Source organism: Bos taurus, chromosome 12, assembly GCF_002263795.3.
Source record: "Bos taurus isolate L1 Dominette 01449 registration number 42190680 breed Hereford chromosome 12, ARS-UCD2.0, whole genome shotgun sequence".
Classification (NCBI taxonomy): domain Eukaryota; kingdom Metazoa; phylum Chordata; class Mammalia; order Artiodactyla; family Bovidae; genus Bos; species Bos taurus.
The window spans coordinates 11909943-11923779 of NC_037339.1; the positions used below are offsets into that span (position 1 = coordinate 11909943).

Below are 13837 nucleotides of genomic sequence, written 5' to 3' on the forward strand. Positions count from 1 at the left end.
TAGCATCAGAGTCTTTTCCAATGAGTCAACTCTTCGCATGAGGTGGCCAAAGTGCTGGAGTTTCAGCTTTAGCATCATTCCTTCCAAAGAACACCCAGGGCTGATCTCCTTCAGAATGGACTGGTTGGATATCCTTGCAGTCCAAGGGACTCTCAAGACTATTCTCCAACACCACAGTTCAAAAGCATCAATTTTCTTCGGCGCTCAGCTTTCTTCACAGTCCAACTTTCACATCCATACATGACCACAGGAAAAACCATAGCCTTGACTAGATGGACCTTTGTTGGCAAAGTAATGTCTCTGCTTTTGAATATGCTATCCAGGTTGATCATAACTTTCCTTCCAAGGAGTAAGTGTCTTTTAATTTCATGGCTGCAGTCACCATCTGCAGTGAAGTTTATTGTTAATGTAAAGCAAACTAGTAAACATATACAGCACATCTTTTATGACATAGTTTTTTTTTTAACTGACTTCTAAATACACTAGCTCTAAGTTCTTCTTATTTAAAAGGAAATTCAAAATTATTTTTAAGCTTCTGCAAATTGTTTTTTATTTTCTGCTCTTTAATTTTACACTGAGGTGTAAATATTACAGCCAGAATATTACCTATTTCAGATTTAAAGAATGGCAGCAAAGGAAATCAAGTAAAAGTAAAAACAAAGACTTTTCTAATCCACTCTTTGGAATTGTGGTTTTTAGTTATATAAAGATAAATACAACACTGTACTTCTTTTGCGTTAATTAAACACTAATTTCTTCTCCTTTTATCCTACTTTGGAGTTTTTTAAGATCTTGGAAACCTGAAATTATAATCAGGGTTTAAGCCTCAACTGTATCTTCTCTTCTTAGAAATGCCCTCATTTTCTCTGAGTTTACTGACACCAAGGTTGCTATCCTTTCGTAGAGGACGAGCTGTTAAAAATGGAATCCACTCCCACGCTATTGCTCCATTTCAAAGTTCTCACTTAGAGGTGGACCACTCTATTAATGGGATGTAAAACTTCTAAAAAGTGGGTTGGGTGGGAAGAGTAGAAGTGGTTTTAAAAGCTGCGTTTTGTAACATATGTTGTAGCAATAAAAGTACCTTTATTGATTTCTTACACTGTCCACAGTCAAATATATGGTACAAAGCTATACAGGCTTTAAATGGCATGTTGCAATACACACAAAATTTTAAATAAATAAGTTCAGACAAACAAAATGGGTGTTAATTATATCAGCTCTGTGCAATTCAAGAAACCTAGAGAAAAACAAATATCATAAATGCACTGTACTGTCAGAAACACAAAGGGTTTCTTAAAAGAACAAGCCATGAAAAACCACTGTGGGGAGCTCATGCTCCCTCCCCGCTTCCAAGATCAGATTCCCCCTTGCTCGTTCAAATTCCTCCTGAGCAATCTCAGGAGCTTGTTGTGGTTGTGTTGTATTGGTCGCTCAGTCGTGACTGACTCTTTGTGACCCCAAGGACTGTAGCCTGCCAGGCTCCTCTGTCCATGGGATTTCCCAGGCAAGAATACTGGAGTGGGTTGCCATTACAAGCCCTATAAATGTAGGATGCAATGTGAAGTCCCTGGCTGCCACTAAGAGGCTCCTTTGCTATGTCTTCTTTCAATGTGTTAAAAAGAAAATTCAACTGAGCAAACTTTACAAATCTTATTGACCTTATTCAATGATTCATGAATCTAGAAGATAGAAAGGAGAAGCACAAGGGAAGAGACTTTCATAAGCAAAAGGGAGGACAAAGAAGTTCTACTAGAAAAATCATTACACTAGGTTGTGACATGGAGAAGGCAATGGCACCCACTCCAGTACTCTGCCTGGAAAATCCCATGGACGGAGGAGCCCAGTAGGCTGCAGTTCATGGGGTCGCTAAGAGTCGGACACGACTGAGCGACTTCACTTTCACTTTTCACTTTCATGCATTGGAGGAGGAAATGGCAACCCACTCCAGTATTCTTGCCTGGAGAATCCCAGGGACAGGGGAGCCTGGTGGGCTGCCGTCTATGGGGTCGCACAGAGTCGGACACGACTGAAGCGACTTAGCAGCAGCAGCAGCAGAAGCAGGTTGTGACAAGGTCACTTTCCTCAGGGGTCTCTTGGGCCAGTGACCTCATCAGTGCCGACCAGGTGATCCTCATTTACGGGTTTAAGAGTCCATTTCTGGGAGAGGCTGAAACTATAATCAAGGTAAATCTGGGTTTTGTGATGAGAGTTTAGTGTAAGGGACTCCATTTGGGGCTAGTTACTTTTGGGGGCTGTGTTACTTTTAACACATTTCAGAGTCTTCCGAACTCCAGCCTCATCTGTCTCCTGGCTCCATATACTCTCTCTGGGAATCTCACCTACTCCCTTCACTTCAATCGTCTCATGTAGCTCACATGTCTCTCCCAAGCCCCAGCTGAGATGAGATCTCCTGTTTCGAATTGTCAACTGAGCTTCTGTACCAGACGTTCATACTAAACTCATTATGCTTCCACCAAAACCAACTCTGCTTTCTTTTTAACCCACTCTTAACAGTATGGCCTCATACCCAGTTGGTCAATGAAGGAGTCTCAGAATGTTTTTGACTACTGTATTTTTTCCCTGCTCCATTCAAAACGTCACTAGAATCTCTGTAGTTTCGATTTGCAAAACTTTTCCTTCCTTCCTTTCTCCCTCCCTCCCTCCTCTCCTTCCTTTTTCCCTCCCTCCTTCTCTTTTCTTCCTTTTATTTCCTTACACTCCTTTCTCCTCCACTTCTCTCTTTCCTCCCTCCCTTCCTTCCTTCCATATCACCTTTGTCTAATTTATCAACCTTTTTAGCACCTAATGTTCTAGGTATTGTACTAGCTGAGTGGGATACAATGATACATAACTACAACCCCTGACCACATTCGTAGCTTACAACCCAGTAGGAAACAGACAATGAAACAAACAAAATACAGTAAGCCTCCTACATACAAACTTTCAAGTTGTGAACACTCACAGATGCAAATGTGTTTGCACGTCCACTGACATAAACGAGTCCAGATGTCTGGTGTACACTGCCACATGCATGCATCCTCTGTATGTGGTTGTGATGTTGTGTACTTTACTGTAAAAAGTACAGTATCTTTATGTCAAGCCCAAAAGTATAAAAGCAGCAGTATACAGCTGATTGTGATAGTTGGGTACCAAGGCTAACTTTGCTGTGTGTGCATGCTAAATCCTTTCCATTGTGTCCGACTCTCTGTGACCCTGTGGACTGTAGCCCTCCAGGTTCCTCTGTCCATGGGATTCTCTAGGCAAGAATACTAGAGTGGGTTACTATTCCCTCCTCCAGGGGACCTTCCCAACCCAGGGATAGAACCTGTGTCTCCTGCAACTCCTGCATTGCAGGCAGATTCTTTACCCGAGCCACCAGGGAAGGCCTTAGCTTTGTTGTACTTATAAACAAATTGGACTTATGAATGAGCTCTCTCAGAACAGAACTCATTTGTATGCAGAGAACTTACTGTAGATGTACATGTGATGTGTTCTGCTATGGAACATCCAAAGGTCTTGAAGATTTAACCAAAGGCTCAGGAAGTCCCACTATGCACAGTGATATTTCAGTTGAAATATCAAGGAATTAAAGAGGTTATGGGAAGGAGGAGAAACAGGAGTGTTCCAGGCAGAGAGAACAGTATGTGTAAAGACTTGGGGCACTAGAGAGCTGGAGCACGGACAGGTCCAGGTGAAGCCAAGGAGCAGGAGTGAGGAAGGGAATAATAAGGAACAAGCCTGGAGCAGGAGGCAGGGTCTAGCTCGGGCAGTCCTGGAAGCCAGGTGAGAGTTTGGATTGTTTCCCAACAGCACCAAAAGGCCGCTGAAGTAGAGGGGTAACAGGATCAGATTTTCACTTTAGGAAAATCATTCTGGTGAAATGCCAGGACAGAGAACAAGACTGAAAGCAAAGGAAAGCAATTTGGAAACTTTTTAACAAACTCAGACCAGAGATGGTGGTGGCTTCAAGTAAGGAGCTGAGAGATATGAATGTACTTAAGAGATAGTTAGGGGAAAGGACTAACAAGATCTGAGGATGAACTGGATGTGAGGTGAGAGAAATAAACCTTTCTGTCTTGGGCAACAAGGTGGAACATGATGCTACTTAAAGACACATGAAACTGGGAGTTGAGGTGCCTTTGCTGGGTAGGGAGGGAAGTCTAGTATTAAAAAAAGGCAGTTTAACTTTGGAAAGACTGACTCTGCCCTGCCAGCTTCACACATCTGCTCCTGCCTCTCTGACTCACTGTCACTGCTCCAGGGCAGCCCATCATTGTGCTCAGACTCCTAGAAAGGGTCCTCGTGGGCCTCCCGCCTCTAGATTTACAACTGGCCAGTCCACCATTTGTTTAGTTATTTTTCTTAAACAGAGATCTCATCAGGTCATTTCTGGCTTCATTTTAAAAGCTCCAATAATTCGTTCGAGGAAATGCTAAAAGCATAACCCAGGAAGGAATTTCTGTAAATATCCTGAACAAAATGAGACAGTTACAGCGATCTGTTCTTTCCAACCACAGTTTTCGCCTACAACAAAAAAATCCTGAGGATTACTTTAATTGAATAAATACATAAATAGTATCTTATTTTTCCATTACAAAAGCCACACGGACTCATTTTTCTCAACGAGAAGTTTAGAAAACAAAAAACTACCCAAAGTGCAATTGTCAAAATAAATCTGCTGCCATTTTCATTTTGTTCCTGTGGATATTTATCTTTACTTACTAATCATTATCCTATATACACAATGTGTATCCTTTAATAAAAATTGGCGCAAAATAAATAGCTTTTACATCACACTTGACTCTTTTGGAAGATAATATTTAGTCGGGAAGATCCCCTGGAGGGGAAAATGGCAATCTGTTTTGAGGATTTTTGCCTAGGAAATCCCACTGAAGAAGGAGCCTGGTAGGCTACAGTCCGTGGGGTCCCAAGAGTCAGACACGACTGAGCAACGAACAACAACAACAAAAGGGAATGAAAATTTTCATTTAAAATTTTCTGTGGAATGAGAGATGATAAAAAAACTACAAATTGTCTCAAAAGGATGATGCTTTCTCTTATCATTACTCTTTTGTCTCATCATATTCTTTGTGACAGGTACTAGAAAGAAGGACCTTTACAGAGCTGGGAGTTGGATGGCTCTTTGACTACAGGGTTAGGAGGAGGAATGATTCTGTTAAGCCCCTAAAGACAGGAGGAAAACATACTTTAATTTATTAAATATTTTAAAATAAAATAAATATTTAAAATAAAATTTGAGGAAAGAACAGAAGAAAAGGAAACGGGAGTCGTATAGTTTGCTCTTGCTGAAGGAGGGAGAAACCTCTTCCAGCAACATTCTGCTCCCTTTGGGACAACAAAGAGGAGGAACCTGACGTTTTTCGAGTCTTCTGCTACATGCCTACCAGCCCTTCCAGTGCTTCACCACCCACACCCTCACGCCAGCCATGTCAGTGGGAGGTAACTCTTCTGTCTTGGAGAAAAGCAAACTTAAGTTCAGAGCTTCCCCAGTGGCTCAGTGCTAAAGAATCACCTGCAATGCAGGAGACAAAGGAGACATGGGTTCAATTCTTGTGTCAGGAAGATCCCTGGGAGAAGGGGACGATTACCCACTGCAGTATTCTTGCCTGGGAAATCCAATGGACAGAGGAGCCTGGTGGGCTACAGGCCATGGGGTCGCAAAGAGTTGGACACAACTCTGATGCTCAGTTGTGTCCAACTCTTTGCGACCCCATGGACTGCAGCACACCAGGCTTCCCTGTCCATCACCAACCTTCCCGGATCTTGCTCAGACTCATGTCCATCAAGTCACTGATGCCATCCAACCATCTCATCCTCTGTCATCCACTTCTCCACCTGCCTTCAACCTTTCTCAGCATCAGGGTCTTTTCAAATGAGTGAGTTTCTCATCAGGTGGCCAAAGCACTGGAGCTTCAGCTTCAGCATCAGTCCTTCCAATGAATATTTAGGACTGATTTTCTTTAGGATTGATTGGTTTGATCTCCTTGCAGTCCAAGGGACTCTCAAGAGTCTTCTCCAACACCACAGTTCAAAAGCATCAGTTCTTTGGCACTCAGCTTTCCTTATGGTCCAACTCTCACATCCAAACATGACTACTGGAAAAATCATAGCTTTGACTAGATGGATCTTTGTCAGCAAAGTAATGTCTCTGCTTTTCAATATGCTGTCTAGGTTGGTCATAGCTTTTCTTCCAAGAAGCAAGCAAGCATCTTTTAATTTCATGGCTGCAGTACCCATCTACAGTGATTTTGGAGCCCCAAAAACAAAGTCTATCACTGTTTTCATTTTTTCCCCATCTATTTGCCATGAAGTGATGGGACCAGATGCCATGATCTTCATTTTTTGAATGCTGAGTCTCAAGCCAGGTTTTTCACTCTCCTCTTTCACTTTCATCAAGAGGCTCTTTAGTTCCTCTTCACTTTCTGCCATAAGGGTGGTGTTATCTGCATATCTGAGGTTATTGATATTTCTCCTGGCAATCTTGATTCCATCTTGTGCTTCATCCAGCCCAGAATTTTGCATGATGTACTCTGCATATAAGTTAAATAAGTAGGGTGACAACATACGGCCTTGACGTACTCCTTTCCCAATTTGGAACCAGTCTGTTGGTCCATGTCTGGTTCTAGCTGTTGCTTCTTGATGTGCATACAGATATCTCAGGAGGCAGGTCAGGTGGTCTGGTATTCCCATCTCTTGAGGAATTTTTCACAGTTTATTGTGATCCACACAGTCAAAGGCTTTGGCGTAGTCAATAAAGCAGAAATAGATGTTTTTCTGGAACACTGTTGCTTTTTCTATGCTGCAACGGATGTTGGCAATTTGATCTCTGGTTCCTCTGCCTTTTCTAAATCCAGCTTGAACATCTGGATGTTCACGGTTCATGTACTGTTGAAGCCTGGCTTGGAGAATTTTGAGTATTACTTTGCTAGCACGTCAGATGAGTGCAAGTATGTGAACATTCTTTGGCATTGCTTTTCCTAGGGATTAGAATGAAAACTGACCTTCTCTAGTCCTGTGGCCATTGCTGAGTTTTCCAGATTCGCTGGCATATTGAGTGCAGCACTTTTCACAGCATCATCTTTTAGGATTTGAAATAGCTCAGTTGGAATTCCACCGCCTCCACTAGCTTTGTTCATAGGGATGCTTCCTAAGGCCCACTTGACTTCACACTTCAGGACGTCTGGCTCCAGATGAGTGATCACATGATCGTGGCTATCTGGGTCATGAAGATCTTTTTTGTTTAGTTCTTCTGTGTATTCTTATCAACTCTTCTTAATATCTTCTGCTTCTCTTAGGTTCATACCATTTTTGTCCTTTTATTGAGCCCAACTTTGCATTAAATTCCCTTGGTATTTCTAATTTTTTTGAAGAGCTCTATAGTCTTTTCCATTCTATTGTTTTCCTCTATTTCTTTGCATTGATCACTGAGGAAGGCTTTCTTATCTCTCCTTGTTATTCTTTGGAACTCTGAATTCAGATGGGTATGTCTTTCCTTTTCTCCTTTGCCTTTCACTTCTCTTCTTTTCTCAGCTATTTGTAAGGACTTCTCAGACAACCATTTTGCCATTTTGCATTTCTTTCTTGGGGATGGTCTTGATCCCTGCCTCCTGTACAATGTCACGAACCTTTATCCATAGTTCTTCAGGCACTCTGTCTATCATATCTGAGCATGTAAGCACACAAACTTAAGTTCTAAGCAGTTAGGATCCTGCAAACAATGGGATTTTAAAGGCAAATTCACTCTGACTTAAAAGAGGGGGCTGTTCTCTGCTTCACTATATTGCAGAACAGAATGTCAGGAGGTAGTCTCCCTGAATTGCTTTATATGCAAGTTTATTATTCTAATGTTGTGGAGTCATAAATCAGTTACTCAAAGATTATAAAACAGCCTAAAACATGTGTCCAGGAACTCCCTGTGTGCAAGGTCCAGAAGGGAGAAGGTGAGGAAGTCAATTTTTCTTTCTTCTGCAGTAATTTTTAAGATGGTCTCCAAGTGAGTGTTTGCTTGCCTGGCTAGTGTTCAGCTTGCCACGTGCTCTCTGAAGCATCTTAACTTTTGGCCTTCCCTCCAGTTCCTCCTAATTCTTCAATAACTTTCATAGAGTTGGCTCCATTTGTATAAAATTTAAAGCTTTTTTTCATAGGGTCCTAATTTTCCTTAGAAACACTAATTGTATGAATGTCATCGACAAATACCAATTGCAGTCAAATATAACAACTAAAAAGCTAGTATTTCAGTAGCATTAGGAGAAATAAATTGCTTTTTTAAAATAACCATAAAGTTTTCATCAAATGTTGAAACTTTTAATTCTTTGTCTAAAATGCCTGAAAATATACTTATTATACAAGTAGTTGGGAGACTCAATCAATCCTCCTTAATCTGTCTCAGGTAGAGGTTTCTACCACCATCTTCATTCATTTGAATAAAGAGGGCCTAGACAAGCTGATCTCCAAACACGATCTTATTCTAGTAGTTTTTAATACAGTAACACAGTGAGAGGTCCCTGCTTTAGGAATCACTGGAAATTTCTTATCTTCCAAATTCTCTCAGTGAACATACATTATTTATGTATCCAGAAAAAAGAACTAAAGTGCACAGTGAACAGTTCCAAACAGCTGCATAAACAGGTTCCCTGTAACAGATCCAGAAACAGTACCTGAAAGTCAGGCAAAACAACACACCTTTCGATTGCACTACTCGTTTGCATGGCTTTAAAACACACTGATAAAGCTTCCTGGCAAAGTCAAAAGCTCCTTTTCAAACAGGAATAATAAAATCCACATCCCTGAAATTTCCCTTTGAAATCATGTGCTGCTGTAAATGGCAAAGTTAGACTCTTTGGTAGTTTCATCACTTGGTATAACCAAAGCAGCCAAGATAAATACTGTGGGGGGAAAAAATCAATGTGCTTACAAGAGCAATATACAGATTCAGAACAAAGGCAAGAAAAACACTCCTAAAAAACACTGGATGGATAAACTGAAGATCAAAGAGAACACGCGGGCTTCCCTGGTGGCTCAGTGGTAAAGAACCTGCCTGCCAATGCAGAAGACACTGGTTCAGTCCCTCAGTTGGGAAGAGCCACTGGAGGAGGAAATGGTAGCTCACTCCAGTATTCTTGCCTGGGAAATCCCATGGGCAGAGGAGCCTGGCGGGCTACAGTCCATGGTGTCATTAAGGAGTCGGACACGTCTTAGTGACTGAACAGCAGCAAGAGAGAGTGTGCAGCACAGCAAAGAATTTCCATATTGTACTTTAGGCAACTCCATAGCAAGAGGTTTCAGAAGGGACACAAGATAATATGATATCAAATAAAGATATCATTATGCTTGATGAAACCAAATATTGTATAGCCTTGGGACTCCTAAGCACTGTAGCTATGAGAAGCACGGCACACTTTGTTATCAAATTCCCTGCTGCCACTAGCAGCTGGGGACACAGGCGGGGAAGTCTGGACAAGCTGTTCCGTCCGTCTACAGACGTTAGACAATCATTCTGGCGTAGCAACACGGTGTGCTTCTGATGCTACACGGCAACAATCTGCCCCTGCACAGTTCAGACGGTTAGTTAACAAAATCCACACGCTCTTTAATTTTGGCAATAAAATATTCACAGTATCTCAATATTAAATAATTCAACAAACATTTACTAAGCCCATACCAGACAAAAACTAAATCTGTTCGTTATAAGCCTCTAATTAACAGATGGTATGAGATACAAAGGATTATATAGAATTACATAGTAACAATGTGTATAGAGTCCTCCTTAGTCAGTATTAAATATATGCTTACTGATTTTCACAGTGTATAAAAGATTTCAAAATTAAATGCTATGAAAATTCAGGGGGAAATTAACAATTTTTTTAATTGTTGGGAAGTAATTCAGACAGAAATTTCTAGTCTGGAAGAAATGAATATGGTTTCATTGCATTATGTAAATTAATTAAGAAGTGAAATTGGGTTGATGAAATTTACTTTAGAAAATACTTCCTCACTGTAAGTTCATCGATATTGGTATAATTTTGATACAATGTTTATATTCATGAAAGTGGGTCAATATCTCTCAGGATAAAGAGAATAGGAGAATGTATCTTTCAACTTTCAAAGGGACTCAGGAGGTACATCAACTGAAGTGTCCACTCTTGTTTGGCTGCTGATGGAAACAAACCAACTGCAAAGTGACACTGGGGAGAACTGAGGAAAACCGAACGTAGGCTATCAGTGTATATTAAGGGGTATTGTTAATTTGTTAGGTGTAATGATCAGATTGTGGTTATGTAAGAGATAAAAACTAAGATAGTATAAGAAAAATCCATTATGTAAAAGTATGGTCTTTTAAAAGACAACATATAGATAATATGTTCAACACAGATTAAAACAAGATGAACACAATTCTGGTAATTGTTGAAACAAAGTTATGGGGACAAAGGAGTTCATTATATACTCTACTCTTTATAGAATATATTTTATAATTTCATAATAGAAAAATTCAAAATGCCCTGAACTCTGTATGTAAAGCATAGCTCCTGGCCTATTATAAGCACTGAATATAAGTTAGCTATTACATATTATTATTGTTGTTGCTATTGCTGCTGTATTACTAGTATAAGAATTTGTGTGTGTGGGTGCTAAGTCACTTCAGTCGTGTCCAACTCTTTGCAACGCTATGGACTGTAGCTCACCAGGCTCCTCTAACCATGGGATTTTCCAGGCAAGTATACTGGAGTGGACTGCCATTTCCTACTCCAGGGGATCCTCCGGACCCAGGGATCAAACCCACATCTCTTGTGTCTTCTGCATTGGCGGGTATGTTCTTTATCATGAGGGCCACCTGGAAAATCATGGTATGGTGGAAAAAAAGCATGAGCTTGGAAGATGTGAGTCCTAACTCAGCCATTAATTAGCTATGTGATCTGGAGCAGATATTGAAACTTTTTGAGCTTCAGTCTATTTGTCAAGTATGGAAAATAAAAATATTTATTTCAAAGGGTTTCCATAGAACTACATGAAATGATTTTTAAAAGTATATTGGAAATTGTAAAACATACAATTATTACCATTTTTAATCCTTGCTCATAAGAAACTTGTAATTCAATTATAGGTGAAATTTAAAAATCAAAACAACTTTAAGAGAAAAATGAATTAAACACTGATAAAATACTATAAATGTTCCAAGGAAAACAAGATTATTTCTATTTGGGGGAGACTAAGACAAGCTTCACAGGGGGAAAAAAAATCTGAGCTCTTGAAAACTACAGGATTTTCACAGGGAAAGATGAGAGGAAGAAGTTCATATGAAGCAAACAATATGTAAAATGGCTGGGAGAATAGAAAGGCATCATGTACTTGCGTGTGTGCTAAGCGGCTTCAGTCATGTCTGGCTCTGAAACCCTATGCACTGTAGCCTGCCAGGCTCCTCTGGCCACGGGATTCACCAGGCAAGAATACTGGCGTGGGTTGCCATGCCCTCCTCCAGGCAATCTTCCTGACTGAGGGATCAAACCCATGTCTCTTATGTCTCCTGCACTGGCAGGCAGGTTCTTTACCACTAGCACCACCTGGGGAGCTCACCGCGTACTCAGGAAGGGTAAGAAACTCTGACTTGGAAGAACTAGAACTACAAAAGAGGTTTGGAGACAGGTCATAGGTTTTTTTGAGCGTTTCTCTTTGAAAGAGATTTTATCAGATAGGCAAGGGGAGCCATTTCGGCTTTCAGGAGGAAAATAAAATTAAGAGATGCTAAGATAAATCACTGCAGATGGTGACTGCAGCCATGAAATTACAAGATGCTTACTCCTTGGAATAAAAGTTATGACCAACCTAGATAGCATACTGAAAAGCAGACACATTACTTTGCCAACAAAGGTCCATCTAGTCAAGGCTATGGTTTTTCCTGTGGTCATGTATGGATGTGAGAGTTGGACTGGGAAGAAAGCTGAGCGCCGAAGAATTGATGCTTTTGATCTGTGGTGTTGGAGAAGACTCTTGATTGTCTTGGACTGCAAGGAGATCCAACCAGTCCATTCTGAAGGAGATCAGCCCTGGGTGTTCTTTGGATTTGGCCACCTCGTGTGAAGAGTTGACTCATTGGAAAAGACTCTGATGCTGAGAGGGACTGGGGGCAGGAGGAGAAGGGGATGAAAGAGGATGAGATGGCTGGATGGCATCACTGACTCGATGGACGTGAGTCTGAGTGAACTCTGGGAGTTGGTGATGGACAGGGAGGCCTGGCGTGCTGCGATTCATGGGGTCGCAAAGAGTTGGACACGACTGAGCAACTGAACTGAATTGAACTGAAGACTGATCTCAGTGTTGATAGATTAGAAAGTGCCATGGAATTGTAAAGAGTACCCACAGAATCAGTACTCTAAAAACACGAAACACATGAAAGTCAGAGACTGAGAAGGCATCTCCTATGAAAATCAGCCAGAGCTCACTTTTTGTTAAGGATATTAGAATTTTGGTAAAGGTAAAAAATATAGACTCTGGAATACAAGCAGAGCCTAAGTATGAAAATTTCACCAGAGTGCTATTATTTGGTAAAATCATACAGAGGGCCCACTTTAAGTGAAAAACAAAAAAGGAAAAAAAAAAAGTTGACAAATCTAGCACATCATTGGACTATATTCACCTAGAAGCAATTGTGAATTATTAACTGTCTTATTAAATACAAATTAAATTCTGATGATTTGCTTTGCAATTTAACATCACAAATGAGAAAACATTACTATATGCAGATGATTAAACTTTTACTTTGTAAAACAAATACTATATATTTTTAAAACAATTCTTATATAAGGGGGGTACCTATGCATTTTAGAACACTGCATTACTAAACTATTTCTTCCTTCAAATATCTGATAAAATGCAACTACTTCTCCAAATCCAAGTGTCCTTATTTAGAAACAGAAGGTTATTTATTTTGACCATGCCGTGTGGCATGGGGATCTTAGCTCCCCAAGCAGGGATCGACCTCGTGGCCCCTACAGTGGAAGCGCAGTCTTAACCACTGGACCACCAGAGAAGTCCCCAGAAGTTTATTCTTAAGGAGTTTTTAAACAACAAAAAAAATTATGCACCTATCAGCTGAATCTATAACCCAAAAAATTCACCATGAATACTTGGTATTTCAAATACAATAAAGCTCTACAAACCAAAAGAAAGTAATATACGGGGAGGAAGAAAGCGTATTCTTTTTTTTCTCACTGTTTTAATTTATTAATTGAAGGATAATTGCTTTATAGAATGTTGTTTTTTTCTGCCAAACCTCAACATGAATCAGCCATAGGTATACATACATCCCCTCCCTTTTGAGCCTCCCTCCCATCGCCCTTCCCATCCCACCTCTCTAAGTGGATAAAGAGCCCCTGTTTGAGTTCCCTGAGCCATACAGCAAATTCCTGTTGGCTATCTATTTTACATATGGTAATGCAAGTTTCCATGTTACTCTTTTCTTTCTTTTTTTTTTTTCTGTAAAGTTGTTTATTTTTATTTTTTAATTTTATTTTATTTTTAAACTTTACATAATTGTATTAGAGAATGGAACTGGAGGAATCAACCTACCTGACTTCAGGCTCTACTACAAAGCCACAGTCATCAAGACAGTATGGTACTGGCACAAAGACAGAAATATAGATCAATGGAATAAAATAGAAAGCCCCGAGATAAATCCACGCACATATGGACACCTTATCTTTGACAAAGGAGGCAAGAATATACAATGGATTAAAGACAATCTCTTTAACAAGTGGTGCTGGGAAATCTGGTCAACCACTTGTAAAAGAATGAAACTACACCACTTTCTAACACCATA

The 13837-nt window shown here is 40.3% G+C and overlaps 1 protein-coding gene across 10 annotated transcripts in view; it reads right to left on the minus strand.

Moving 5' to 3' along the window:
- VWA8 (von Willebrand factor A domain containing 8) overlaps nucleotides 1–13837 on the minus strand; it is a 416362-nt gene that overhangs the window by 254471 nt on the left and 148054 nt on the right. The window lies entirely within an intron of this gene.